The sequence below is a fragment of the Schistocerca gregaria genome, chromosome 10 (assembly GCF_023897955.1).
Source record: "Schistocerca gregaria isolate iqSchGreg1 chromosome 10, iqSchGreg1.2, whole genome shotgun sequence".
Classification (NCBI taxonomy): domain Eukaryota; kingdom Metazoa; phylum Arthropoda; class Insecta; order Orthoptera; family Acrididae; genus Schistocerca; species Schistocerca gregaria.
Window position 1 is genome coordinate 164,164,605 of NC_064929.1, and position 25,788 is coordinate 164,190,392.

Consider the following 25,788-nt stretch of genomic DNA (forward strand, 5'->3'; position numbering starts at 1 on the left):
TCGTTCGCCGAAAGAGAAACGCGGATACCTCGAGAGTGGCAGGTGATGGCCGCGGGGCACGCTAATTTACGGTCCGTTGCCCGGGCAGGTAGTTTTAGACACCGGGCGAGGCGCAGAGCGCGATGAAGACGTAGACGTCGACGTGGAGGGCGGCCAGTGAAGGCGGAAGTGGCGCCTGCCAAAATTCCGAAGGCCCTCTGCCCCGCGGCAAGAAACACCTGCAAAACATCCGCTCTCTCAAATAGCGCCAGGTTACACCTCCTGCGTTTGAGGTCGTCAGCGAGACGAGAGGCAACTCTGTCTACCCTAGTACAGTCCACTTCCACACACATTCAACAATTTCGCGATATACGATTGTTGTTATGGTCCCCACGCTACCTGCTTACTCTGTGCATCTGTTGGTCTCCTCCTTCAATTTTTAACCTCTCCTCCCCAGCTCACACACAATTCCATCGAATATTAGACTTGACGATCCCTTATGTCTCAGAATGTTTTCTATAAATCGATCCCTTCTTCTAGTCACCCTCCAGGTCAGCGACAGCGCTAATGCGCTGCTTCCTGGACTCGGGTGGGCGCGCCAGCTCCGGATCAAATCGGCCCGCTGGATTAACGACGAGGGCCGGTGTACTGGCCAGCCTGTATGTGGTTTTTAGGTGGTTTTCCACATCCCACTAGGTGCATCCCGGTATGGTTCCCATGTCCCGTCTCAATTACATGACTCGCAGACATCTGAAACCGTTCGCACTATTTCATGGCTTACACTAGACGTAGACAGCTGAGGTATGGTGTGGCGACGGGAAGGGCAGCCCGCCACCCTGTAACACTAACATTGCCAAATCCATAGTAACAAGGCCGACCCCGCGTTGAAGTGAACAAAGACTCAAGGAAATTGATGGATAGATCCCTTCTTTTAGTCAAGCTGTGGCACATATTTCTCTTCTACCCAGTTCTAGTCAGCAAATCGTGATTTGCCGATCTACTCTTCAGCATTCTTGTGTGTCGCCACACTTAAAAAGCTTATATTCTCTTGTTGAACCGATTATCGTTCATATAAAGAGCTGATCGGTGGAAAATATAGTCGTCGATAGAGGCTATACTTATTGAATTATATGAAAAGCATTCGCACCTGCGAATACGAACAACCATCAGTTGTGTAAGGGAATGATTGCAATCAAAATTTGCGCTGGACCGGACTCAAATCCAGATTTCCCGTTCTATGTCAGCGGTCGCCTATGAGTACAAGACCCATGGCAAACCCCAAACTACCATATGTTGTAGTTTCTGACTTACAAACTGTACTCGTATACACATTATGCAGTTCGCGTACAGTGGACGACATTCTAATTGACAGTCGCTGCCTGGTAACGGCGGCTTATTGTGATACTGCAGTGCCCGAGTTTTAAGGAGAACGATGCAGTGTTCTCTCGGACATTCGTAAATGTTTGAGATGCACATACTAAAAGGAACTAGATGTGGAAAAATAGGTTGATACTAGTATCAAGCATGTAGCCTAAGGTATACCGTAGACGATATTTTTAAATAATACTATGGTCTGAGCGTCAAGGAAAGAGTTCAATCTATCTAGTAGCGTCACAACCACTTCGCATTACCTCTAGAGAAACAGAATCACAACAGTAGTAAAATAAATGTCGTGTGACTAGGGACTCCCATTGGGTAGACCGTTCGCCAGTTGCAAGTCTTTCGGTTTGACGCCACTTTGGCGACTTGCGCGTCGAAGGGGATGAAATGATTGTGAGTAGGACAACACCCAGTTCCTGAGCGGAGAAAATCTACGACCCAGCCGGAAATCGAACCCAGGCACTTAGGATTGACATTCTGTCGCGCTGACCACTTAGCTGCCAGGGGCAGACAACAGTAGTTAATACTAAGAATGAATGTTTGCCTCTTCATTCCTGAGGAATTATATAGCCCTGATGTACCTTGTTATTGAGTCGAGGGAACCAGACCATTACAGTCTAGGCTGAAAGACCATCGCAACTCGCTTTGTGCACTTTCCAAACTAGCACGTTTATGGCAAACGCACACTCTAACGTGGACTATTATTGAAGAGCTTGTATCATAACTATCAATGGCAGCTATATGTTCAAGTAAATAAATAACGTGGAACTGCAAGTGTGCATTTGTGTTGTAGAAAGATACCCGGCACCCTACGGTACAAGACACTATGCTCCTGACCGTCCCACTGGCTGACGATTACTTAATGGTGAGATTGTTTACAGCTCATGGCTGCCACTAAGCATTTCGGAAGTTCCTGTTTTTCTGTGTCACCCTGTTACTTCATGGACCACTAGAAAAGCCTACTGTGGCTAAGTGGCAACTCGAAAAAAATTCTACTCTGCGCGTGTGAAGGCATGCTGCGTAGGCTTCCTCACAGTGCATAACTCAAACAGCTCTGGTCTTAGCCACAGTGTCCAGTGAGGCTGCTGGGAGCAATGACCGGCGCCATCTCCCCTCCACGCCCGGCGGCGCTCCCCGGTGGCAGGTGTCGGCTACTGTGCGCCCGCTGCCTCATTGTTTGCGGTGCGGGCCGGACGCCAACGCTCTGTCGCCGTCGCCGTCGCCGTCGCCGTCGCTGTCTCCTCCAGACGTGGCGAGGCGACAGACGCGGCTGACCGGACGGTCCCCGAGCGCCGAGTGCACAGTTCGCCTCAGACGGCCAGCGACTCCTCGCCTCATCGATCGCGCGGGCCGCTCCCTGGAGTGCAGAGCCTCCAGTCTCCCGCCCGTCTCGTGGCCTTCTCTGACGCTGTCGCCTCGGGCGCTCCGATGGACATCTAGCCTGAGACTTCACCATCGTGTAACCAGCGTTGAAACTGGCTGGCTCAATGGAGTGACATGTGTCGTTGAGGGGGTGAAGGAAAGCCGTCTACGGTGGTACGGACTAGGACTGTAGATATTTTTAAAAAAAGGCACTCCGTCTTCAGGCCACGAGTAGCCTACCGGGACCATCCGACCGCCGTGTCATCCTCAGTCGAGGATGCAGATAGGAAGGGCGTGGGGTCAGCACACCGCTCGCCCGGTCGTTATGATGGTATTCTTGACCGAAGCCGCTACTGTTCGGTTGAGTAGCTCCTCAATTCACATCAAGAGGCTGAGTGCACCCCGAAAAATGGCAACAGCGCATGGCAGCCAGGATGGTCACCCATCCAAGTGCCGACCACGCCCGACAGCGCTTAACTTCGGTGATCTCACGGGAACCGGTGTATCGACTGCGGCAAGGCCGTTGCCCAGATATTTTTTAAAATATATATGTTTCTGTGTTGTTTTTTTTTGCCAGTACGTTGGCTGCACATTGGAAACATACTGCCAGTTTTAGAGGTGTCTATTTCAGTATTGCATTATTATCAGATATTCTGTACATTAATAAGCTAGTAACCTGCTTATACCGCATCGAGCAAGAATTTAAAAGAAAACGTTGCAATTTCACGCTTGGCAGTAACTACTTTGCTAAGAATGGTAACCTCAGGCAAGTGGCACATTGAAAGAAATCTGATGCGTCCGTCGTTTGATTTCGTCACATACTGGATTTGTTCGGAGGATTTCATGTCTACTTCTCTGTTTTTTTCTTTTTTTTCATTTCTGCAAACGGCAGCGACCTAGCAGTTGCTTCAAAACTGCGTCGTGAAGTTATACGACATGCAGAGGGATATTGAGATCGTCTCCTAAATCATTTACTTAGATCAGGAACAGCAGAAGGCGTGTAACTCTCCCTTGGGGGGAAGCTAGACATTACTTGTGTTTTAATCAATGCCAACTGCGACGTTTCTGACAGAAAATCACGAATACAGTCGCACAACTGAGACAATACTACATAGGCACGCAATTTGATTAGACGTCGCAGGTGTTTCCCTCGCTGAAGGTGCGGCCCCGTGTAGTCAGAGAGCTGGCTGTAGCTTTCTAGCGGCACCGCGGCGCCGGCCAAATTGCAGCCCTGCGGCGTCGGACACGCGGGCGCACGGAGCTGGGTCCAGGCGCGTGCTGCAGCGGCGGGCTTTCGCCACCTGCTGACTCGGGCCGCGCCGCTACCTGCTCATTACCCGCCGCATGCACATGTCCGCCCGACGGTTTCACAACCGCGCCCCTCCTCGGTGCAACCGCAGCGTGATTGGAGGCGAAAACACTCGCCACAGACCGACGTTCGTAACGCAACACTACACGCCCTTATATGCAGCGAAGGAAACTCTTGCTATCCAGAGAAAGTACGAGGGTGAGTAAAATGAAAACCTTAAATTTGTAATAACGAATCGATATTTCGCACCGTTAACCTGTAAGTTGCTAAGAGTGATACAAACAATGGCCTGTAGCTGGCAGCGTAGTGTAGATGCACACATACCGTCGCAGTATCAGTACAAAGATGGCCGCCCCACTTGCGACTTGCACTACTTGTTGTGTTATGTCCGCACTGTAACACAACAAATATTCCGTGATAACCAAATTTATTTGACTTTCTGTCAGTCAAAACGAAACTTAAGCTCGACTACACAACACTTCGCTGCCTGTAGCGCCAATGAGAAATGAGAGTCACTAGTAGAGAATACAAGTCCAAACCACTGCCAACCGGTCGATGCCGACGCGTCGCAAATTTCCAGCCAGGGAAGCCACAGTACAGTTCGGTCGTCGTGAATCCAGCAGCCGGGTAGTAAAACAGTCATCGGCCAAGATTGAACTGGTTAAACGGGCTCAGGGAACTCGCTTAAATCCGCAGGTCCGGCCAACCAGAGTGTTGGCGCCCTTATACGGTTGCTCACTCTGGTGGCAAGGGCAGCGCCGCCAGGGTAATCCGTATCGAGAGCGGTGTGTGCGCTGCCGCTAACCCCGCGACGACGCGTTCACTTGCGCCAGTTATTGACATCGTGTGCGGCGCCAGCGGTACTCGCTGTGTGCAGCGCGTGTTGTAGCTCCCTGCGCCGAGTTGACGGCTGCTGTGCCGCGACCGATACGACGCTAGGGAAGAACGGCGTTATCTTATTCGGTTTTTGAGTAGTGAAGGTGTGAAACCTATTGAAATTCATCGACGAATGAAGGTTCAGTACGGTGATGCATGTTTGTCACAGCAGCAAGTCTACGAATGGAGTAGAAAGTTCACAAATGGCGTGACTTGAGTGGAATATGCTCCTCAACCAAGCAAAAAAAAAAAAAAAAAAAGTTCAAATGTGTGTGAAATCTTATGGGACTTAACTGCTAAGGTCATCAGTCCCTAAGCTTACACACTACTTATCCGAATTTATCCTAACGGCAAACACACACACACCCATGCCCGAGCGAGGACTCGAACCTCCGCCGGGACGAGCCGCAAAGTCCATGACTGCAGCGCCTGAGACCGCTCGGATATTCCCGCGTGGCGTCCAGGTCAGGCACAACGAGTTGTGACTCCACAGAACATTGCAGCAGTTGAAGCCATAGTGAAGGAAAACTGCCGAGTGACACTGAATGACATTGCAGCATGTTTACAGATTAGTCATGGGTCAGCACAACACATTGTGCATGATGTGCTCCAGTTTCACATAGTGTCTGCAAGATGGGTGCCACGGCAGCTGACTCCTGAAATGAGAGAACGACGTGTCGCTGCTTGTGAAGAACTTCTTCACAACTTGGAACGAGAAGGTGATGCCTTCCTTGCAAGAACCGTTACTGGGGACCAAACCTGGGTTCACTTACACTAACCGGAAACAAAGAGGACGAGCAAGCAATGGCGCCATTCCTGATCACCAAAACCAAAGAAGTTTCGAACAGAACCATCAGCAGGGAAAGTTATGCTGACTCTCTTTTGGGACGAAAAAGGGGTCATTTTGGAGCATTACATGCCTAGAGGGACCACTGTCACCAGTGCATCATACACAGATCTCCTAAAAAATCATCTGCGGCCTGAAATAAAATCTAAGCGACGTGGATTGCTGTCAGCAGGTGTCCTTTTGCATCATAACAATGCAAGGCCCCACACTCCCCGTACAACAGTGGCAACAATCACAGACCTGCAGGTTGAGTGTCTTCCTCATCCACCATACTCACCAGACCTTGCCCAAAGTGATTTCCATATGTTTGGACCACTCAAAGACGCAATGGGAGGAAAGAAGTTCCGTTCTGATGAAGAGGTACGCCACGCGGTGCATGAGTGGTTGCGCGGACTACCAAAAGAATTTTTTTCTTAAGGAATTTATGCACTTTGTAAGCGCTGGAGGACTTGCATGGGGCGTGGGGCAGATTATGTTGAAAAGTGATACAGCTTTGTACCATTTCTGCGCAATGAATAATATTTTTAAAAAAATTTAAGATTTTCATTGGACTCACCCTCTAGAAACAAGATTGGAACTGCGAAACGGCGACGCGTATGTGTACATTGTACCACACACTGAAGTCATGGGATACTCCCCAATACAGTATCGGACCTCCTTTCGCCCTGCTTTGTGCAACAACTGGACGTGGCGTGGAATCAACAAGTCGTCAGAAGCACTCCATAAATATTGAGACATGCTGCCTCTACAGCCTTCCAGCGCGGGATTTTACCCACAATCTCACCCCTTGATTAAGTCCAATAAAAGCTCGGTGGCTGACCAAACCACTGCTCGACTTGTCCAGAATGTTCTTCAAACCATTCATGAACAACTATGGCCCAATGACATGAAGCATTGTCATCCTTAAAAATTCCATCGTTGTTTGTCAACATGCAGCCCGTGAACGGCAGCAGATTGTCTCTAAGCGGCCTACTATAACTAGCAGTCAGGCCATTCCATGTAAACACAGCCCACACTATTAGATTGCAGGTAATGACATGGTAGCTTACTCAAAAGGACTCCGGAGAATACAGGATGTCCCAAGAGGATCGGCCAATATTCGGAGATAGCCGCCCGGAGTGGCCGTGCGGTTCTAGGCGCTACAGTCTGGAACCGAGCGACCGCTACGGTCGCAGGTTCGAATCCTGCCTCGGGCATGGATGTGTATGATGTCCTTAGGTTAGTTAGGTTTGGTTAGTTCTAAGTTCTAGGTGACTGATGACCTCAGAAGTTAAGTCGCATAGTGGTCAGAGCCATTTGAACTATTTATTCTGAGATATGACAGGGACCATCATTCCAAGCAAAAAATCTCGTGAAAGTGGGCTATAATATGCATATCTTAAGACTTGTGAGTTCTCCATCTTCGATACTGCGAAACACATTTCTTTAGCGGCAAGCGCTTTGATTATCGTATTTTCGGAGGAGGTAGTGTGGACCAAAACAAGGAAAAAGCGTGCAATAAACAAGAGCTTTGAAGCGCGTATCTTAAGAGCTATGAAGACTTGCTCAGTAGTACAAATACGCTTCACACTAGTGAAGATGAACAGTTGCTCACAGCTATTCAGATCCCATGTTTACTAGACTTCTTTGCGTGGAATAGTCGTCCTGACATTTCGCTGAATACTGATCACACCTCCTGAGACAAATTCTACTGCTTCCGCTGTATGCAGGGAATTTATTGTCAGAGTTATATTGGCAAGGCTGTGATTTATTCCGCTAAGATTATGCAGTGCAAGACAGGTCCTCAGGGCGACGTCGGACCGACCCTACAGACGGAAGCGGGAGCCTTTGTCGCTCGCGGCGGCAGTAACGGGCCCTTGAAGGGCCCTGAGGGCGCGCTCGGCACGCGCCACGCTCCCTGGTCTGGCCACACCCTAAATCTGCCGCCGGCGAGACACGCCCACTGCCGAAACTGGAGAAACGCCGCCGCAGCTCATCGGGGATTTCATCGAGTCGCGGGAGGCGTGGGTGGAGGAAATAAAACCTCCCAGAGGGCCGCAGAAGGTGCTCCGAATGTTTGAAACTTGAACTGTGGTGTCTCCTCAGGAATCATTAGCTCCGTACGCCATAGCGTGTTAGGTGGAGAGGGTTACCTCGTCAGCCCGTGTTAAAACTGTCCACAGACTCATCAATTAGACCTTTAGAACCACCTCAAAGAAGACGATTTACGATAGGAGCTGAAAAACTGAATCCACCAGCTATATTTCCCGTTAACCGTGACTTGCCCTATACGCAGAGGCGAAGCATGAGTTTAGTTCGACACAGAGGTGAAGATTCCTTCTTGCTCGTAATGAGGGAACTGCCCCAGCATTTGTGTACAGTTGCTTAATAAATCTTTGAGAAGTTGAATTACAACTGCGAACTGGGAACGTCTTTTCATTCTAACGTTCACAATCAGTTGATTTAAAGGACACGTAGGCCGTTTCTACTGTCCGGATGGCGGGGGGTAGACTTGAATCCCAGAATCTTGCCTTTCGTGGGATGGCAGACAGTCTTCCGTGTAATAAATACCCACAGATTAAAACAATAGAAAAGGACAGAATGAGATGGAATAATGAAGAAATCGGAGAGCAATGATGTCTTGATTTTGAAGTGCCAAATAAGACCTCCACTTCCAAGGAGAATGTGAGCTATGATATAAACGCTGCACTAGTCACAAGAAGATAGTGAAATACGACTTAAACACTGGGCCTGTCAACAAAATAGATATAAATGCTCGCCCAGTCAGAAAGATAGTGAACGATGATGTAAACCCGCGAATAGTCAAACAGTGAGCAATGTCGTGAACTCTGATCCAACCGACTAAATAGTGACGGCCGGTGTGGCCGAGCAATTTTTTTGAATAAATAGTGAGCTGGCATACAAACCCTGGCTTGCTAAAAAAAAAAGTGTGCCATGTTACAAAATATGTCATAGACGAAGAAATTGTGAGCTACGATACAAATGTTAGCCCAGTCAAAAAAGATAGTGTGCTGCGACATAAACGCTGCCCCACTCAAAAAATTAGTGAGCTATGGTACAGACCCCAGCTGAGTCCAAAAATAGTGAAGCCAGCCATAGTCAAATCGTGAGCTACGATATAAACCCTACTCTAGTCAAAAAATTAATAAATAAATAAAATAGAGACCTACGACGTAAATCATAGGCCAGTCACAAGCATAGTGAGCTACAGTATAAACCACGGACCAGTCAAGATCATGTTGTGGTAAGAAGAAACCCTGTCCTAGTCGAAAAGATTGAGAGCGACCCACAGAAAAAAAATAGGGAGTTGCCACATAAATCCTGGTTCGATCAAAAGAAATTTTCGCAGTACGAGAAGCGGCAATGTCAACCTGAATTAGGTTTAATGTGCTTGAATTTGATCTGAGAAAGACCTCGCCCAAGACACGTGTGCAGACCCACACCCAAGGTCAATGAAAACTCTCTGCTGAGGTAACTGAAGGTCAAGTAGACAGGTAGCTGAGCGTTGAGCATTAAGCAGTATTCTCCGCAACGTGGACGGCGCCTTTGCGAAATGTCTGCACGACACCCTCCCCCTCGGAAAGTGCGTGCTTGCAGCGCGGGAGATAAGGGCGGAAGGCGCCCCCACGGCTGGTGCGCGGCGCGGCTGCTGCGATACGCACGTGCGTGTGTCGGCGGTGACGGATGCGTCCCCCAGGCGACGCACCTGTAAGGCTCCCGCGCGTCTTAGCCGCGCTCCGACCCCCTTAGGGAAAGTTTGGGGGGGGGGGGGGGAGGGGAGGCGATACGCAAGTTTTCTGAGGGGGTGGCGGCGCCTCTGTTGCGTCTGGAGGCGTTGTGCGTAATTTACGCGTCTGCGTCGCCCTCGCCTAAGCAGGGAGGGGACGTGACGCCGGTTATAACTGGTTGCGTGCCGGCTCGCGTTACTGTAGTAGCGAAGAGCTGCGAGAATTCCGGCGATAGTTTAGTATCTGCAAAAGAGCTTTACCTCACCACTGGTTTCGAAAATCATCTGACTTTTCTAATTTTTTTTGCTGGGTTTGCGAGGGAATCAGCTGCATAGCAGCAGCAGTGAATGCAATAACTCAAGTACCAATGATCGTAAATGTATGGGACGAGTTTTATTTTTGTCTGGGTTTTCGACGTGCATCCCGGGGAGGGTGCATTGTATATTTGTTAAAGGTAAATGGAAACTTTCATCCTAAACGTCATTATAAGAAGTATCACAAGGTTGTACGCGCATATACTTTAAAGGGATTCTTTGCTAGAGTCGTATGGTTCTTTATAGTCCTACACCTAAGTTAAAATTTATCGCAAGTTTCTGTCTTCATTAAAATGGCTCTGAGCACTATGCGACTTAACATCTGTGGTCATCATTCGCCTAGAACTTAGAACTAATTAAACCTAACTAACCTAAGGACATCACACACATCCATGCCCGAGGCAGGATTAGAACCTACGACCGTAGCGGTCGCGCGGTGCCAGACTGTAGCGCCTAGAACCACTCGGCCACTCCGGCCGGCGAAAACAAAAGATTATACTTCGACACCGGAGAACGAAACCCTAACACAGTAGATACCGGCAGAACGGACATGTACCACCTCCTCTCCGGGGAACAAGCAATCATTTAATGGGACGGCCTACAAATGCACAACAGTTCGGTTTTTTAATTAATGTAATGGAGGGATCACCCCTGGTGAGCGGGCCGAAACCACAGAGATTTTGCTTCATTATTTTTCCAGTGTATTACCGACGACGCACAACAGTTTTCACTACAGTCCATCTCATTAATACTAGTAATCTCATGCGAAAATCTTACGTAACATCGGCACATTATTTACACAAACTTTCTCGAACACTACGTCTCAAAACGCTTCTCTTCTCTTACGGTTACCGCACAGTCCATAATTTACTTCTGTACACTAGCGTGCTGTAGGCGCCCGTTCCCAGAAATTTCTTCCTCATACTAAGGCCTATGTTTGATAGAAGGAAACTTCTTTTAGGGAGGATTGACCTCCTTGCTACCGCTAGTCCACTTCTCACACTGTCCTTGCTTCGATAGTCACGTGTTACTTTGCTTCCAAGGTAGCAAAATCCTTTCGCATTGTCTACTACCTAACTCCCCAGTTTCCATGTTTAGTCTATCGTACTCTGTCGTTAATCTCATTTCTACTATTACTTATAACTTTGGTCTTTCTTTGCTTCCCTTACACTCCGGATTGTGTTGTCATTAGATTGTTCATGCTATTCAACATGTCCTATGATTCTTGGAAATTTGACTGGATATAGGGACATCTAATCAACGAATCTTAGCACTAGTATCTTTTCAGACAGACTTTCGACCCCACTTCTGTCACTGCTTCTTTGTTGTATAGGTTGAACGGCAGAGCTGAAAGACTTGCAGTGGGGTCTTACACGCTTTTTAAACTGAACCCTTCTCATTTGCTCTTCCAGTGTTATGGTTCCGTATTGATTATTGTACACATCGTATGTCACCCGCCTCTCTCTACAGGTTGCACCTATTTCTCCGAAAATTTACAACGTACAAGGTCCTGACAAATTAAAACTCAGTGCCAGAACGGGATTCGAACCAGAGATCTTTCCCTTTTGCGGCCAAGCACTCTACGAATTGAGGTACCGAAGCATGACTCACGATCCGCTCATACAGCTTCACTTCCTAACTTCAAACTTGACAGAAGTTCTTGTGCGTACCTCGCAGGACTAGCACCCCCGGGATGAATGGATAGTACAGAGATATGGCTTATCTGCCCTCACTGAAGTAAAGCTGTGATGGCGTGTTGTTAGTCGTACTACATCCAAGGCTCGAGTCTCGATGTGGCACAAAGTTTTAATCTGCCGCGAACTCACACTCTAGTAAAAATGAAAATACGTTCTTGAAACGAAGTCAGAAGGGCGACATTGGCAGTAAACTTGTAAGGATTGAGGGAGGACATAGAAGCAATTCAGAGGAGGACTGCTACATTTGTTACTGGTATGTTTGATCATCACGCGAGTGTTACGGAAATGCTTCAGGAACTCGGGTGGGAGTCTCTAGAGGAAAGGAGGAGTTCTTTTTGTGAATCGCTACTGAGGAAATTTAGAGAACCAGCATTTGAGACTGACTACAGTACAACCTTACTGCCGCCAACTTACATTTCGCGGGAAGACCACAAAGAGAAGACAAGAGAGATTAGGGCCCGTGCAGAGGCATATAGGCAGTCATTTTTCCCTCGTTCTGTTTGGGACTGGAACAGGGAGAGAAGATGCTAGTTGTGGTACGAGGTACCGTCCGCTACGAACCGTATGATGGATTGCGGAGTATGTGTGTAGATGTAGATGTAGATGAAGGACAGGCTGTGACTGGATAACTCATTGGTAACAGAATTCCACTCCAAAGGCGAGGTCTCAGGTTCGAATGCTAGACAGGCACACAATTATTAGTCAAATAGAAACATTCAAAACTATGGATCTCCACGGAAGAGTGAAAGTTTTATCTTTTTGTGCTGGATGAATAAAGCGTTCACTGGTTTTCAGTCCCCTCAAGTGAGTAAAATGGCACAAGCTCTCGACTGAGCACTTTTGTCAAGTGTGATGTCTCCAGTTGACAATGGGCACAGAGTGTTCAGTTGTATGCTCATGGCATTTACGCACTCTACACAGATTTCTCAAGAGGTTGATATGACTTGAGCTTCTTCTTTGAACATTGTCATGTGGAAATATCACACTTGACAAAGGGTCAGGGAGTGCCCAGTCGAAAGCTTGAGTCATTTCAACCACTTATCCGATTTTACCGCCGCGAATCTTAGCATTCTTGCGCTGCATATTTGTTGTCCCCACATTTTTGACGTGTTGCTACCCAGTGCAGTAGTTCGGCCAGGACGCTTGCTGTACAACCCTGTCAGCGGCAGGGCGGCGGCAGGCGCCGATTGGCCGGTGAGGCCCCTCAATCTCCCGCCGGGGATCTTGAGTGACGGCCGTCGCCGCAATAAGAGCAACGGCTTCAGCCGAGGCCGGGGGGCGGAATAAGTAATAACGAAAAACAGCCACGACGAGCGGTCGGCCGGCTATCCGCAGCAGCCGGCGCCGCGTCGGGGCACGGGCGGAGAACCGCGCCGGGAAGACAGACTTTTTGTACACGCGGCCAGCAAAAAAGCAGCCGGGATTATTATGATGGCAGGCCGGCGTGCGCAGTCCGGTCCCTCTTCTAGCGATAGACAGCTGCATAGCTGCCTCGTGTTTCTTCTCCGCGCTGGCACGCCAACTCCACGCGCTGATGGGTCGCCTCTAGTGAGTGAGGCAAAAATGACGATCATCTCTTCTCGTTTAATAATATCGCATTTTCAAGCCGAATCAATGATGGAGTAGCACAGGACGGCAAAAGAGCTATCTTGGTATATACACTGAAGAGCCGAAGAAACTTGTACACCTGCTTAATATCGTGTAGGGTCCACACGAGCACGCAGAAGTGCCGCAACACGACGTGGCATAGACTCGACTAATATCTGAAGTAGTGCTGCAGGGAAATGACACCACGAATCCCACAGGGCTTTCCCTAAATCCGCAAGAGTACGAGGGGGTGGAGATCTCTTCTAAAAAGCACGTTGAAAGTCATCGCACTTATCCTCAATGATGTTCGGGTCTGGGGAGTGTGGTTGCGAGCGGAAGTGAAGAGTGTTCCTGGAGCCACTTTGTAGCAACTCTGGACGAGTGGGGTGTCGCATTGTCCTGCTGCAATTGCCCAAGTCCATCGGAATGCAGAGCTTATGTACATCTCACCTGTCAGAGTCGTGGATTGCACAGTGTACATGAATGGATTCAGGTTATCGGACAGGATGCTTACGTACGTGTCACCTTTCAGAGTCGTATCTAGACGTATCCGGGGTCACATATCACTCCAGATGCACACGCCCCACACAGTTACAGAGCCTCCTCCAGCTTGAACAGTTCCCTGACTACATGCAGGGTCCATGGATTCACGGGGTTGTCTCCATACCTGTACACGTCCATCCGCTCGATACTATTTGAAACGAGACTCGTCCGACCAGGCCACATGTTTCCAGTGATCAAAGTCTGCTGGACGCTGTGGCCGAGCGGTTCTAGGCGCTTCAGTTCGGAACCACGCTGCTGCTACGGTCGTAGGTTCGAATCCTGCCTCGCGCATAGATGTGTGTGATGTCCTTAGTTAGGTTTAAGTAGTTCTAAGTCTAGGGGACTGATGACGTCAGATGTAAAGCCCCATAGTACTTAGAGCCAAGTGACCATTTTCACCATCAGAAGTCTTGTCTCAGAGTTGGCATGCCCAGGCGAGGCTTAAAGCTTTGTGTCGTGCTGGCATAAAAAGTACACGAGGGGCCTTCGGCTCCGAAAACCCATATCGATGATGTTTCGTTGAATGATTCGCACGCTGAGACTTGTTAATGGCCCAGCACTGAAACCTGTAGCAATTTTCGGAAGGGTTGCACTTCTGTCACGTTGAACGATTCTCTTCATTCGTCGTTGGTTCCGTTCTTGCATGATCTTTTACCAGCCGCAGCGATGTCGGAGTTTTGGTGTTTTACCGGATCCCTGATATTCTCGGTACACTCGTGAAATGGTCGCACGGGAAAATCCCCGCTTCATTGCTACCTCGGAGATAATGTGTCCTTTCGCTCGTGCGCCGGCTGTAACACCACGTTCAAACTCACTTAAAAGTTGATAATCTGCCATTGTTGCAACAATAACCGACCTAACAACTGCGTCAGACAGAAAAAGCCTAAAATGGTCATATTGACATATGGCCGGAAATGCATTCCAAGGTAGGTACACCCACTTGAAGGTAGGAAAAAAGATCTTTGACAGTGTAGGTGTCAATGGCTGAAAGCAAGCACGCCAGGCAAGTGGAAATATTCTGCCTGTACTGGCATTTTAGCTCCACAGTCAAGAGGGCACTGAGCTGGAACGCCTTCACGCAGCAGCGACATTACCGTTTGTACCTCCAAAGGCTCGTCTTCCAACAGAGGAGGCAGGTTCACTCACAGGAAGTGCTGGTGTGCCCCGCTTATGAAGGGTTGTGGTAGGATGACTTGACCAACGAGACAGTCGCCAGTAATCTCGGCCCAAACATTGCGGCTGTACTGGTGCCGGTGGTTCGCTGCCACCACACCACAGGGATTCTTCGTAGCCTGCATGTGTGTTTTGGAAAGCCTCACGAGACCACTACTCGTAAAGGTAATCTCATCTGTGAGTAGAATGGAGGAAAGAAAGCCCAGTACTGTTGTGACCTGTCAGTCGAGGCAGTGACAAGACGTCTCCGAGGAGGTATGTCTGTCGGTAATGAGTCCGTTACGTACTGTGGGTAATGCGTACAGTGGTAGTTACGTACACGGTCGTCTGGTTTACCCCTTGCCTGCTACTTTTCAGCACTTCATCACCAATGTACAGTACACTTCCTGCTCAATAATAGATATTCATTCACTGGAACTGTGCCTCAGAAGTGCTAAAACGGCGATACAGAAGTGTGCAACTGACGATGGAAAATTGTACCGAAACATCGTGTGAATTATGCAGTATGACGTTCTATGAATGCGTAATTACTTTCTCTTCAATTTCAAAAATGCGGGGAAGCATAAGCACATTTTCGCGGAGCTGTTCCTCACATAAGCCTACCTCAGGGGGACTTAACCAGCGCGACCTCTTTTGTTTCCGCGGAGAAGAAAGGAAGCATATTGTTTATCCGCAAGGGCCATGTTTTAATCGCCTAAAGTAACTGAAGAGGGAGAGGGGATAGGTATAGCGTGTGAGGGTGAAGAAGTGAACAATTTTTTCGCAATTGAGGCTACTGGTATTTTGGGAGAAGGGGGAAAAGGGTGTGTGGGCGGGTAAAAGGAAGTGGTCTGCAAGCCTTTCCGCCCCACCCCTAAACCTCCCACCCCCACCGACCACTCCAGAGAAGAACCTGCTGGAGCCTGGCTTCATCTGTTAAAGCTGCACTGGGGGGAATCCATAAAGCAAGCTGTAATTAGCATTACGGGCTTAATTTACTGCGGCCACTTCCCTCCCTCCGCCCCCCACCACTTCTCCTCTTTCCCGCCCCTCCGGCATCTCGTAACCTCCTAAACCACCCCTTACGCACCGACCGCCGAAATCCTACCCTCGCGAAGTAATTTTTTACCCCACTCGCGATTCTCCGCCGCCGTCCGCACTTCGCAACGCTGCTTCCGCCTCACGCACCCCCCGCTTCCCACCCCCTTCAACGTCCTCCTTTTTCTCGCTTCGTTGTAAATATAAAAGCCGAAGGTTTTTTTTTCCACTCTCTGTGCGAATACCAAATTCTCTACTGCGTGCCGACCACCCCTTCTACCGACACCACCGCCCCCTACCCCCCAACAAGTTCGCTTTCTTTCCATTTATTTGATTACTTTCCTTCTGCGAGTGCTGCTTGGTCGGTGGTTGGCCGAAGCTTTCCCCTCGCTCTCTTCTTTATTTCTTTTTTTTTTCCTGCCCGCCTTTTTCCTCTCTGCTCCTCCTCAGGGTTACATCCACCAGCAGACCCGCACGTTTTTCTCCGTCGCCGGGCTAGGCAGTCGCTAGCGGTGTCTCCCATCTATGCAAATTTATTCATCCCCCTTTTGTGCTGGCACCGCCCCCGCCGCCATCATAGCGGCGGCTACTTTACGCTCGGCTTGCGGGGGCGGCGTGGGGCGGCTGCCGGTTGCCAGACGAATTTCTTGCCACTCCCTTCGAAGGGCGCGGCTGCTGCTGGGCTTGCGAGCCAACCTCTTAGCCGGAGGCGGTTAATTCCACCGCCTCATAATGATTTTTTAATGTTGTCGAACAGCACTTAGTGGTGCGGTTGCCAACCTCACGATATTGTCCATTTCCCTCTGTCCCGTTACGACATGAGGTCAGCGATCTTGATGAAGCGTATGTGACCTGTCCGTGATAGCTGTTAGTTACAGTGAAGATAGTAATTCGACAACGCTACGGGAGGCTGTTAACACAGACGCTGTCCTAGGAGGTGGTTATGCCCCACGAGAACGCTCTACGTCTCTCTGCACACACTCACATGATACAGACTCCCAGGTAGATGCCATTTTCCTTGACTTCCTGAAGGCGTTCGATACAGATCCGCACTGTTGCCTGATAAAGTAAGAACCTACGGAATATCCGAGCAGCTGTTTGGCTGTAGTGAAGAGTTTTTAGCAAACAGAACACAGCATGTTGTTCTCAATGGAGAGACGTCTACTGACGTTAAAGTAACCTCTGGCGTGCCACAGGGGAGTGTTATGGGACCATTGCTTTTCACAATATATATAAATGACCTATTAGATAGTGTCGGAAGTTCCATGCAGCTTTTCGCGGACGATGCTGTAGTATACAGAGAAGCTGCAGCATTAGAAAATTGCAGCGAATTGCAGGAAGATCTGCAGCGGATAGGCACTTGGTGCAGGAAGTGGCAACTGACCCTTAACTTAGACAAATGTAATGTATAGCGAATACATAGAAAGAAGGATCCTTTATTGTATGATTATATGATAGCGGAACAAACACTGGTAGCAGTTACTTCTGTAAAATATCTGGGAGTATGCGTGCGGAACGATTTGAAGTGGAATGATCATATAAAATTAATTGTTGGTAAGGCGGGTGCCAGGTTGAGATTCATTGGGAGAATCCTTAGAAAATGTAGTCCATCAACGAAGGAGGTGGCTTACAAAACACTCGTTCGACTTATACTTGAGTATTGCTCATCAGTGTGGGATCCGTACCAAATCGGGTTGACAGAGGAGATAGAGAAGATCCAAAGAAGAGCGGCGCGTTTCGTCACAGGGTTATCTGGTAAGCGTGATAGCTTTACGGAGATGTTTAGCAAACTCAAGTCGCAGACTCTGCAAGAGAGGCGCTCTGCATCGCGGTGTAGCTTGCTGTCCAGGTTTCGAGAGGGTGCGTTTCTGGATGAGGTATCGAATATATTGCTTCCCCCTGCTTATACCTCCCGAGGAGATCACGAACGTAAAATTATAGAGGTTCGAGCGCGCACGGCGGCTTTCCGGCAGTCGTTCTTCCCGCGAACCATATGCGACTGGAACAGGAAAGGGAGGTAATGACAGTGGCACGTAAAGTGCCCTCCGCCACACATCGTTGGGTGGCTTGCGGAGTATAGATGTAGATTTAGAGCTACTTCTTTGAGATATGAAATTCTGTCGAAAGCCTTCCCCCATGCCTCTGCCATTTTCTCATGACATGAGTCAAAGTGACCTCTCCTCGGATGTAGAGCCCATCGCATGGCCGGAATTTTTTGAGTGACTTTCAAAAGTGATTTGAAAGTGGAACGTTTCCTTAATTTACTAGCGGTATTTACATTTGAAATTCGTCGTCTTCACTCGAAGTTCTTTTTCCCTGCAGACTGATACTCTAGAAGTTATAAGGAACAGTCAAAAAGTTTCCTTTCGAAGACCGTACAGTCCAGAATCGGTATAATTATACTGGAAATAGTCTTGACCGCGTAACGTATTTAATATGGTGACCGGTTTCGATCTTTTTATCAGACCATCTTCAGACCATGAATATCTGGCGGAGGCAGTGGCACATGGCAACCCTCTTGCTTTTGGCTGGTGGTTATGCGGTATGCCAATCAGGCAAAATCGCCAGCATCTAGACAACAATCCAACCGTCGCAGCAGGCTGATGATACCCTTTGGTAAAACACGATGTCCTGTTGCGTGAAGAACTTCGTTACTGTCTGCTGCACATCCTCGTCCGATAGGAATCGTCGACCTTTCAAGGCCTTTTGTAACGGACCTAAGGCGTGATAATGCCATGGGGCGAGATCAGAACTACAGGGCGGGTGTTGAACTGTCTTCCACTCCAGTTGGCGTAACATCAGCGTTACGAGAATCGCGATGTGGGAACGTACGTTACCATGAAGTAGCAGCATTCCACAAAGATGGATGTCTAGCTGTGATACTAGGCTGTTTCCAGTTCACTGTTGCAGGAATTTGGTCGTTCGTCAGGAGCTGTGACTAATTTAAAGGTCGCAGTAGTCGTGGCGATATCTTTCAGAAATGATTCATGCTTATTGTATAGACGGAATTATTTTTCTTGGTGTATACTGTTTGCAGCCAGCACCGCTGATGTTAATCTGAGTGTTCTTTGTGCGCTGTAATAACGATTCATTGCTATAGTGACGCCCTGCGGGTATAGTATACCTTGTTGATTTTGGTTAGACATCGTTCATGCTGCTGAAGAAGCAAATACTGAAGCAGACTAAAGACAAACTTTTGCATTTGCGACGAAACCGTTTGTGCATGTTACTTATTTATCATGCTAGAATAAGCCAATGCTGTATACTATCTTTTGGGTTAGGCCTTAGGCGATTACAGTGAGCGAGATGTGAGATGTGGCTCCTAAGGTGTGAAGGAAACCTTGCTCACGGTTCACGCTGTTTGGATGCTCTCAGAAACAGGCGTGGCAGAGTCAGTACACGAGGCACTGACCAAAGAGTCAGTTACCTACGCCACACCGTTTAGTTCGCAGCTACTGTACACAAGAGGATAGTGTACTATAGTTGTTGTTTGGGGCGTGTATGAACGCAGGCAAGAACAGCTGGCGTTTGCCGGGATGCGAACCCACGACCGCGGGCTGCTGGCACCAGTGCGCCGCTGCTTGGGAACGGGACCGGCCGGAGGCAGCGGTCGTGGCGCACGACCCCGGCAGAGGCACGACCGGCCGGTAGTCGCTGTCTCGCCAGGACACCTCGCAGCAATCCTCTACTTGTTACGATCCTCCTCGCGGCAGTCCAACCCTCCCACCCGGTCCACTTCAGATGTGCCACTTTCCCCACCACTCCCTGTTGCTAATCTGCTCCTGTCATCAATGCGCAATGCTCTAAACGCCATATGTGGGCAGACCTCTACACGTGCAGGATGTAGTGGAAACGTGCGGCCATAATTGTATGGTACATTACTCACACTCTGACGATGGAAGTACGATGAATGGACAAAGATCCGCAAACCTATGGGAAGTGCACAAGGAATGAGGTAGCTCTATAGCACACATAAATCTTTCTTTGTTGAAATTTTCGCAAATTCTGTAATTCATCCAAGCTGGACCAGGTGCCCTGTGTCAACTGAACCTACCGGTACCGGACGTCGGCTTCATCCCAGAACGAAACGACGTTGTAGCACTTGATGCCATACATCTATAAACCCGCAGAGAACAGAACACTGACAATTTCTTTTTGTTTTTGCGTCTACATCACCTTTTTGAGAACGCACATGTGGCGACAGATGATCTGCAGCGTAGCCCGACGTCTAGGTTAGGCAGAAAGGTGATAGTTCAGTTGCGAGTAGGTGAAGCGGTATCGAACGCTTCAGTTATTTTATTCCTCTGCCAACGTGTCTGTCCCGACACTCCTCTCCTGCCAAGGAAAAAAATCTTCGCACACCGAGCTTGACCAGCTAGACAGACAGACGTATCACCTCCAATCAATCTGATGAAGCCCACACATGTAATGCATACTGGCGAGAAGCAAGTGTAGCTACACGCGGCTGTCATGAAAACTCCTATATGTATCGACATTAAATGCAGTAGTAACTCCCCTCCCCCCGTAGATCAGATGCTGCGTACGCCCTTGGTACTACACGTTACACTTATTAAAATTTCTAGCTAATTCGATATAGGCCAGTCGGGCAAGAAAATATCCACCCGCATGAAATAATACAGCAGAAGTTGGAGAATTAGAATAGGGAACGCGTGCCTTTGCAGACAACCTGTTTAGCGAAAATGTCTGTGAACCAAACCGTCTAGATCGCTCAATATAAATCTTGTTTTATAAAACCTTTTTAACGCCCGATCTATGAAAATTGGTATTTGACGTCTAAAGAAATATGTCTTAGGGGATGAAACTTTCTTAGGAAATATCACCTCTAGGACTGAAATGGCCGTGCGGTTCTAGGCGCTACAGTCTGGAACCGAGGGACCGCTACGGTCGCAGGTTCGAGTCCTGCCTCGGGCATGGATGTGTGTGATGTCCTTAGGTTAGTTAGGTTTAAATAGTCCTAAGTCTAGGGGAGTGATGACGTCAGATGGTCCCATAGTTCAAATGGCTCTGAGCATTTAACATCTATGGTCATCAGTCCCCTAGACCTTAGAACTACTTAAACCTAACTAACCTAAGGACATCACACAACACCCAGCCATGACGAGGCAGAGAAAATCCCAGACCCCGCCCGGAATCGAACCCGGGAACCCGGGCGTGGGAAGCGAGAACGCTACCGCACGACCATGAGATGCGGGCGGTCCCATAGTGCTTAGAGCCATTTGAACCATTATTATCACTAGAGGCTGTGAACAGAAACAAATCATTAACAGCCTGAAGCCTTCTAATTTCTACTAGTCCTGAAGTAAGGAGTGCAGCCAGAAATCAAGTGATATACGAACAGTGAGTATAGTGCTCACATTTTAATTTGGTTGATTTTAAATGGGGTTGCACTGAGCAGGTGAAGCAAGTGCCGCAATGGGGAGGAGTGATGTAAGGAAAGTACGTTTTATAACAAGTGTCTGCCATCACTGTGGACAGTTACCTTTCGTATCCGAGAAAGAGTTGTGCGAAGCACTTGCGATGCACCACGAATTCCTTCATCATTCAATCTAACACCACCACCACTACCACCATCACCACCACCACCACCCCTCCCTCTCCACCCACTCTCGTTCACACACACACACACACACACACACACACACAGACACCCTCCCCCCCCCCACACACACACACAAACTGAATATCATTCACCTTTGATCATTTTAAAAATTAAACGTGTTCCAAGAAAAGTCATTCTACAGTGTAGTTAGGTGCTAAAGTAGGTGATAATGTGTGTCTTTGTGGAGAGGGGGGGGGGGGGAGAGACTGGTGGCATGAGGGCGGGAAGGCTACCTGACTGCACTCAGGGGAAATGGTCTAAGGAAGGTTGGGAACCACTGAACTAGAGAAATATGTCAGTGAAAACTACGGCTCGTCCGTATGCGACCGTACTGGTCAGAGGGCAGCGGGGAGTCCAGAGTACCTCGATTGCTGCCGAGTGGCCTCCAGATGCGGCGAGTTTTCTGGAGAAGGGATTACGCTTCGAGGGCGTTGCCCCGGCGCGATGCTCGTAACAAGAAGGGCCTGTTGGCGCGCGCCTTCTGTGTCCTGTGCCCTGTGCCGGTCTCGGCAGCTCGTTGCGAGGGCGCCGTTGCGAAACCGCGCCGGACCGCACAGCCAGGCGGGAGCAATTAGCGCGCGGCCACCGCGGTCAGAGGTCAAGGCGAGCCGCCAATTAGGAGACGCACAGCTGGCCGAGGTTGCGACAGCAGAAGTCAGCGGAGCTGTCAGCGGCGGCTGTCAGGAGGCGCTGGTGCGGTACGCTGGCCGGGGAGTCGCTGCAGCAGGTGTCTGAAGGCTGAACCCTTCCCCACACACAGCAGGTAGGTAAGGACAGAGGGATCGTTTGGCCATGGCAAGGAAAAGTGGACGCGTTACTGGAAGCGTTGCGCTAAATCTGAGTAAGAGGTTCCGAACCGAAGAGTCCAGAGCTCTATGTTCCGTTCCAAAACTTCCATCTACCCTCAGTTGTGTACAATTATTTATATGACATGTTCGCCATCGACTGCACTACTTATGTTATAGTATCTACGATTCAAATTTCGAGCGTACGTCATTTTTAAGTAGGTAAAGATGGTGAAATCGCAGCAGCTGTAAACATTAATAGCATAAGTAAGAAGAATGTGAGTCTCTATGGCACATTTCGGTATTTCGCAGGTGTTCTTTTTCCGCCAGGTTCAGTAACCACTGGGCTAGTTTGATAAGTTTTAATCCTACCCAACAGAAGAATGTTGAAAATTGGGTGGACAACAAATGAGGAGGTTCTTTACAGAATCGGCCAAGAGAGGAATACATGGGGAACGCTGAAAAGAGGAAGGGAAATGGTAATCGGACATCCGCTAAGGCACCAGGGAGTAACTACCATGGTATTAGAGGGCTCTGCAGAGGGAACTGTGGGGCAAAACAGAGACTGGAAGACATCTAGACCGGGTGAGGTGGCGTAGTGGTTAGAACACTAGACTCACATTCGGAAAGACGACGGTTCAAAACCGTGTCAGGTCATCCTGATTTAGGTTTCCCGAGATTGCCCTAAATCGCTTCAGGCAAATTGCTGGATGGTTCCTTTGAAAGGGCACGGCCGACTTCCTTCCTCATCCTTCCCTTATCCGGTGGGACCGATCACCTCGATGTTTTGTCCCCTCCCCTCAAATCAACCAACCAACCAACACATCTAGCAAAAAATTTAGGCCGTCGGTTCAATGTGTTACTCTGAGAAGAAAGGTTTGGACAGGAGAGCAATTCGTGACAGCCATATCAAACCAGTCAGAAGACTACCAATGATTAAAAAAAATAAAAAATCCCATTCAGTGCAACTGATGGTTTATGTGACGAGTGCTGACGTAAGCCACAGAGTTACACATGTTTTTCATGTATTTCATCTGTGTTAACGACTGCTGTGTTCTCAGTACCTTTAATCACCTGAAAATGAAGTAAGGTCGGAATCGCAATGGTAGATACTGTAATAAGTGGTGCAGGCGATTGCGATTACGTTGACATTTAAATAGTATTGGTTGGCATATATGGTGGGACTGTCTGGTTTCCTTCCATACTACTATATCCTTTTTTTCACGTTATAAAGCGTTTGCAGTTAACACTTTCCGTCCTCCTTCAACTAACTCATTATTTTCAAAATTTGCTTGTAATGTATTATTAGCACTTCAATCTGTGTAAAAATCTTGCTGAAACGAATGTTTAGGAGTATGTTTTTGATCTCCAGTTCCTATTCACTGCCGGCTAGTGTGGCCGAGCCGTTCTAGTCGCTTCAGTCTGGAACCGCGCGACCGCCAGGGTCGCAGGTTCGAATCCTGCTTTGGGCATGGATGTGTGTGATGTCCTTAGGTTAGTTAGGTTTAAGTAGTTCTGAGTTCTAGGGGATTCATGACCTCAGACGTTAAGTCCCGTAGTGCACACAACCCTTCACTATAGCTAAGCCGCAGCAAGCGTCCATTTCGCTTTCTAATCCGGTGTAAATAGGAGTGTACCCTTCCACTTCTCATGTGTCTTTCAATTTCTTCAAAGGATGTGATAACTGTATTATCTGATCGTCTCTGCCTTTAAGTACTGTATATACTCTTTGTTCTGACTGAAGTTCCGCGTCGCCATGAAGTGTTTTTCTTTTAGATTGATGTGTTGTCCTTGTCAAACTAAGGGCGTCGAATTTGGCGTGGAAAGGCTGTACCTCTCGAAGAATTTGTATCAGTAATACGCCCTCATTGCAGCAAATCATCCTTTGAATAGAGGTAAATGGAAGGACCGTGCAGAAATAACGTCAGTGTGAGGATTGCCACTAACTAACTAACTACGTCCGAACAGGCCATGAAGGCCCAACGGTACCGACCGACCGCCGTGTCATCCTCAACCCACAGGCGTCACTGGACGCCGATATGGAGAAGCATGTGGTCAGCACACCCCTCTCCCAGCCATGTGTCAGTTTACGAGACCGGAGCCGCTCCTTCTCACTCAATTAGCTCCTCAGTTGGCCTCACAAGGGCTGAATGCGCCCCGCTTGACAACAGCGCTTGGCAGACTCCATGGTCACCCACGCAAGTGCTAGCCCAGCCGACAGCGCTGAACTTCGGTGATCTGACAGGAACCGGTGTTACCACTGCGACAAGGCCGTTGGCGAGGATTACCACTGCAATCATCAAATACGTTCTGCACGGCGTAAAGAGTGTTGCAAGAACCAAGAGGAGATGACACAAGTAAGTGTAACGCATTAGGACTGAACACGAGTACCTGAAAGTGAAAATTATGATCTTTGCTGAAAGCAACATATGTTTTTAATATGTACAGCCACTGTTCTCCATTTTTAACATATTGAAACAAGCATTTGGCTGTAGAATGGATGAAAGCGAAAAAAGGAGATCACGAATATTAACAGAAGCGTTCGATACCGCTTCGCCATATCACCTTTAACCCTAAAACAGACCTAGCGCTACGCCACAGATCTCTCATCACAACTAGGATTTCGTGTTGACATTCGCTGGTTTTGCCAACAACCAAACTGCCACTTTCCAACCTATCCTAGACATCGGGGTAAGCGACAGATCGCTCTGTCACAATAACCCATATTAAAAAATGAAGGGGACGGAAAACAGATATTGACAGTGATCTGTTATCTTCTGATTTGCACGTGTATGACGTCACACGCCACAATAAGGTCCAGGAACGAAACCAATGTCAGGTATCGGTAGGTTAACTTCATCAAAATATGGGCATTGTACGGTACACGTCCCGCAATGCGCTGTGAGGAGTGAGTTGCACAGTGGTCTGACACGCCGATTGTCTGAATTTATGCTGGAGCAGGTGAAGAAGAAGAAACAGAAGTAGAGAACGAGGGAAAGAAGATAAGATAGGCAGAGTAGAAGGGAGAGGTGTGGAGCGGAACGGAGAGGTCCCAGCTCCGCGCCACTCCGTGTCGTGTCGGTTCGGCCAGCGGCGGCCGCGACGGCGCGCCTGCGCAGATGGGCCGCCAGATAACGGCGGCGCGATGTGTCTGCGTCGCGCGGCGGGCCTTGGAACGCCCAGCGCCGCGACGCAGACACAACACCGGCCGAGCCAACCCTTCGCCCACTTTCGGGAACGGCGGCTGTCCCGGCGACACCGCCGCTGAGGAATTCAGCTCCGCCTCTGCCCGTATTCTGATTTAACGCTCTCTGTAGCCCCACCGCCGCTGTCACCTCGCCTCGGAGTCAACACCTCGCACGGGAGCTCTTGAGTGATGTTGTTATTCCGTGGCGCTGAAGCTCTTGTTAGGTTCAAAAAAATGATTAAAATGGCTCTGAGCACTATGGGACTTAACATCTGAGGTCATCAGTCCCCTAGACTTAGAACTACTTAAACCTAACTAACCTAAGGGCATCGCACACATCCATGCCTGAGGCACGATTCGAAATTGCGACCGTAGCAGTCGCGC

At 48.8% G+C, this 25,788-nt stretch overlaps 1 protein-coding gene and 1 pseudogene across 1 annotated transcript in view; both read right to left on the reverse strand.

Annotated features, from left to right (window-relative positions):
* Positions 1-25,788, reverse strand: part of LOC126293507 (homeotic protein ultrabithorax-like) — a 747,590-nt gene that overhangs the window by 444,644 nt on the left and 277,158 nt on the right. The window lies entirely within an intron of this gene.
* LOC126293878 (5S ribosomal RNA) lies at positions 3,132-3,249 on the reverse strand (annotated as a pseudogene).